General features: G+C 39.5%; 1 pseudogene; it reads right to left on the bottom strand.

The window, feature by feature from the left end:
- Nucleotides 1-779: 779 nt before the first annotated feature.
- LOC114634642 lies at nt 780-930 on the bottom strand (annotated as a pseudogene).
- Nucleotides 931-5,188: the final 4,258 nt, after the last annotated feature.

Raw genomic sequence — 5,188 nt, 5'->3', positions numbered from 1 at the left:
TGTTGGTACTTTATAAATGTAATGTTGCTAATGTGATGAATCATAATGTATCTATTTTTGAAGACAGCAGTTTTCCAAAGGGGTTACAACCCACAGGTTGAGAACCACTGCCCTGCAGACGTTCATTCCATTATGGGTGGCTTCATTACTTACAGCATTTTAAGAAATAAGTGATAAAAGAACACAAATAGTTCTGAATAGAAAAGAACACAAATAATTCTGAACTGAAAGGATTTAATCCCATCCTCTGCTTATTGTAGATACCTTCTCATGTATTTATCCTTCATCATCCACTCGATCTATCAGGATTGATTCAATTAGTGAAAGTTCCTTCCATCGAAGTTAGAAAGCAAACAAACAAATGACCACCTTGGCTTCACTGCCAACCCTGGAGGCAAAGGTAACACTCCACAAGTTAGCCTTAGGAATTTTATGGTAAGACTCACATATGACTGAGAAAGAGAACAAATCCGAATGGCAGCATTGACATTCCACTGATAGCAGCTTTGCAATGCTGTTCTGGAGACTAACCTGCAGTTCAAGTTCACTGGTCATGGACTGAGACATTGCAGATGTGCAGGTGACAATGCCAGCATCATGGAGAGCTGACTGAATGATCAATGGCCTTGGATTCTGATTTCAGAGGTTCTAGTTCATTACAGAGGATGGAGTCATTTTCATGAAGATCCTGCTACAACTTCCCCTGATACCTCCTCATTTTCTTTTTTAAAAATTTAATTTGGGGATGTGCAAACAATTTTTTCTGTTTTTTTTTTTTTAGTGGGGAGCAAAAATGCAGCCCCCCCACCACAAATTATTCAGTTGAATAAGCTGCATTTGGGGAAGTGCACATATAAGGAATTCGGAAGACATGCCTCGACACGAGAGAACCATTTCAAGTTCATGCTATCTCTCCTGCCAGGTAACAATAAAATATTCCTTTCAGGATTTGCTGCATTTAAAAAAATATGTTTCTTTAGCCAATAATGTTTGTACACTGGTTTTTCTTATTACATTAGAGACAGTATTTGTGGATATCTTATCTTGATAATCATGACAATATCTTTGGAGCCATTAGAAAGTTAAAGAAAATGGTATCTACCATCATCATTGTTTTCTGATCGTAGAAGGTGAGAGACTTGTGTGAGACAAGGAGATGGTCAGACAGTCCCAAATGGAGGGCATGGTCTCAAGGTTCAGGGGTTCAAACCCTGCCTCTGAAATTACTGTCCATGCTTTGGTCAACTTCAGTTTCTCATCGAAAATAAGTAGAGACTATATATCGTCATGTGAAAAAACATGAAAAATATGTATAAATGTTAGTAAAATTATCTTCTTACCATCATTCAATTCTTACCAGTCTTTTATGAATACTAGGTATGAGCCATTTTGGGCAAAATAGAGGTAATCTGTTCAAATAAAATTTTAACGTCCACAAGCAGCTGACCCATGGAATTTAAAAGTACCATATTAAGGTAGAAAGGATTTGCAGCCAGAAATTCTTGGGTTCAGAAGCCCACCTTACTTACCCATATAATTAGGAGGAAATCATTTTGGCATTTTGATAATCGAAAAGCTCACACATAGAAACATATACACAGTCACCCCCCACACACACACAGTACAAAACACAGCACTCAGTAGCTACTCATTATATAATCTGCATATATAATCATCTATTCTTTCTCTCAACCTCTCCTTTCATTCCGTTCTATAAAAACCACTCATCCGGGAACAGCTGGAGTGGAACATGTTCTAGAGCACAGAAAGGCTGAGAAGATGGTAGATTCACCAAGCCAAAGTTAGAAAACTGGTAGGGTAGATAACAGTTCATGACGATCTGCCATAAGTTAAAGGGTAAGAACTCTGTGGGGAAATATATGTCTCATTTTGTCCCCAGCCCCCAACAGCAATATGATGGAGGGTAGAAGAAACCGTAAAGAAGGTTCTCAAACTTCAAACTTTCTGTAATTATCTTCTTATAGGCTCTCATTTTCTTAGGCAGGAAATATAAAAAATTAAGTTCTTCAAGATCTTTGAAAAAAGAAGAATTTACATTGTGCTAATCAGTTTCCTTGCCTTGCCTTTTCTTTCTTCTCTTTCTTTCTTTCTTTCTTTCTTTCTTTCTTTCTTTCTTTCTTTCTTTCTTTCTCTTTTCTTTTTTTTTTATCATGTTGACATAAACTAGGGACATCTGGGAAGAAGGAGCCTCAACTAAGAAAATGCCTCCATCAGCTTAGACTGTAGGCAAGTCTGGGAGTCAATTTCTTGATTAATAATTGATGTTGTAGAGCCCAGCCCACTATGAGCAGTGCCACACTCCCTGGACAGGAGATCTTGGAAGGTATAAGCAAGGTAGCTCAACTTTTGAGCCTGAGGAGCAAGTCAGTCAGCAAGCTTCCCCCATTTGCTTCCTGCTTCTGCTGCTGCTTAACTTCCTGCCCTGGCCACCCTCAAAGAAAGATAGATTATAATTAGAATAATAAGTCAAATAAACTCTTCTCTCCCCAAGTTACTTTGGCCATGGTGTTTATCATATCAACAGAAAGCAAACCAGGACACATAGTAAATAAGAGAACTTGGGAATTTGTTCATGAGTAATTGTATCAAGCGCCTCTTAATTCTCAAGGTAACTCTATTTGGAATTGTTTCCTCTAACATTTCCTTACTCAGGATCATATGTGCTGATCTTATAAACCAAGCTGAAGTGGATGGCTGTTAACCACCAGGTTCAGATGGATGGACTTAGACAGGTTCTTATTAGGCATGCATGACCCAGAAGACTGAGGTCAGTCTGGAGGGAGCCCAACATAAATGCAAAGATTTCTGCCTCACAGACATGATGCCAATCCTGACGCCAATATGGCTTCTCTGGGATTCCAGGCAAGTCTTTTGAGCTTTCAAGGTCTTGGATCTCCTCCTTGAAAATGTGGATAATGAGCATTATACTCCTGCCTGACAATGATGAAGATTAACAGAGATTATAGGTGATTATAGCTATGAAAGTGTTGTATAAAAACAAACACTATTATTATCTCCAGTAATAGTCTCCTCAAGTTCTGCCACGACTGTCCTGGGCTCTTATCCATGGGACACTTCATAATGAGATTTGGGATTTCACTAACCAAATTTCCTTGGATGACATTCAAATTGGTCCAGAATCATGTATCAGAGAGTGTTAGCAGCTGAAAGCATGTCTAGTCCAACCATCTCTTTTTAGTTTTTTTGGGAGGGATGGACTTTGTGGTTGGTGCTGTTTTAGGCCCTTTTTGTTGTTGTTGTTGTTGTTGTTGTTGTTGTTGTTGTTGTTTTGGATTGTTTTTGAGACAAAGTCTCATGTAGCCCAGGCTGACCTTGAACTTCCCATATAGCTAAGGATGACCTTGAAGTTTTGATTTATTTTTTTTCTACCACTCAAGGGCTAAGACTCCAGACTTATGCTACTTGCTCAAACCTTGCCTTTTTACAGGAAAGGAAAGGAGTCCTAGACAAATGGAAGGAAAAGAGTTATAAATTAATTAATTAATTAATATTTAAAAAATAAAGATACTCTAGGCCACTCTTCTACAAAGTATATGAGTGAGTATATTGCCTGTGCGCTGTAGAAACTCAATTCTACCTCATTTTAAAATTGTGTGTATGTGTGTGTGTGTGCATGTGAGATAGTAGTGCAGTTATGCTGTGATGATTCTGAGGCCCCTGGAGCTGAAGTTATAGGTGGTTGTGAGTCACACAGACTGGGTGCTGGGAATCAAACTTAGGCTCTCTGCAAAAGCAGTATGCGTTCTTCTTAATCTCACTGAGCAATCACTCCTGTCCTGCCAAATCCTACTTCTATTTAGAGAGCACATGAGCAGAGTATGGCTGAAGCATGGCTCCATTCTCCTTTGGAGTCTCGTAGTCATTCCCTTTAGTTTTTAATTGGCCATCAAGATCTTCATTCCCTTAATGGCCACGCTGAGCTTTTTTGATGACCGTATCACACATATACACAAGTGCAAGTGTACTCATGGGAAGATACACACACACACACACACACACACACACACACACACACATGCATTAAAACAGGTTAATGTTTTTCTATTGCCTTCAACACACAACCAAAATTTCTAAATTTTGTTTAGAACTAGAATATACCAGGGACAACTACTCTCCAGCTTTCCTTTCAGGTTTCTCTCTATGGACTTACCCCACAGATTTCTGGATCTGGTTATCCATTGGCAAGTGGTTCACTGCCTTCACTTAGAGAGTGATTGACTCCCTCTCCTTGAAGCCCTCTTTCTCTACTTCCTTATATGGTAAATCCTTTTCAGACATCTAGCGCATAACCTACCCTCCCTGTTATCTATACCCCAGGTTTAGATGCTGCTCCTTTCCAGATACTTCTTCAGTATTATTTCACAGAATGCAAGTTGGAAGAGAAATTAGCATTGGCAAAACTGACCTTTATTTCAAGTTTGTACCAATCTCAATCATCTACCCGTTTGTGTAATCACTGAGCAGCAGAGCTCCAGGGAAGAGAGTTTTATGAAGCAGTTGGATTGAAAGATATGATTCTGGAAAAGAAAGAGAAAAAAGATGTATAGCTTTTGCATGTTTTCATGTTGTTTTACAAGACACTTAAACTAGTCAGCCAAGCAATTTCATAATGCCCACCCCCCACTGCCACCTCACCCAGAGGCTCCTGCCTGGTTCTGGACTCTCACTCTATAAAGTTCCTGCACTGTGTGACAAACAGTACTTTGTATGCAGAGATGTGAGGACATAGGTGACATGTTTGTTTTAGATTAGCACAAAGGAAAACTGGTACTCTGTTGTTTCTACCGTATCCAAATGACCCCACTGCCCTCTTGCCCACTCTGCATCTTTGGACCTTCTTCGTTGCCTCAGGTGATACTAAAGAGCAGTGTATAACATGGTATAGGAGAAGGTTCCTCAGTTGTTTCCGGAAACATTATTTATCTTGTAGTAAGGGAAGACGGCTGTTCCAACAACGAAATTCAGTACAATTGCACAGCCCCAAAGATCCTCCACATCTATTACACCCAGAGGTTTTTATACAACAGAATAGCTTTGGAAGCAGGTGAATATTAACATATGCCTATTTAGCCAGGGCATCAACCATCTATTTTGTCATCTCTAAGGCCAACATGCTGTTGTGGGTGGAGAGAGGTCTTATCACCTT

Source organism: Grammomys surdaster, unplaced genomic scaffold (assembly GCF_004785775.1).
Source record: "Grammomys surdaster isolate TR1022 unplaced genomic scaffold, NIH_TR_1.0 1036, whole genome shotgun sequence".
In the NCBI taxonomy this organism is placed as follows: Eukaryota; Metazoa; Chordata; class Mammalia; order Rodentia; family Muridae; genus Grammomys; species Grammomys surdaster.
Note: the sequence above shows the minus strand (reverse complement) of the source record. Positions and strands in the feature narration are given on the sequence as shown.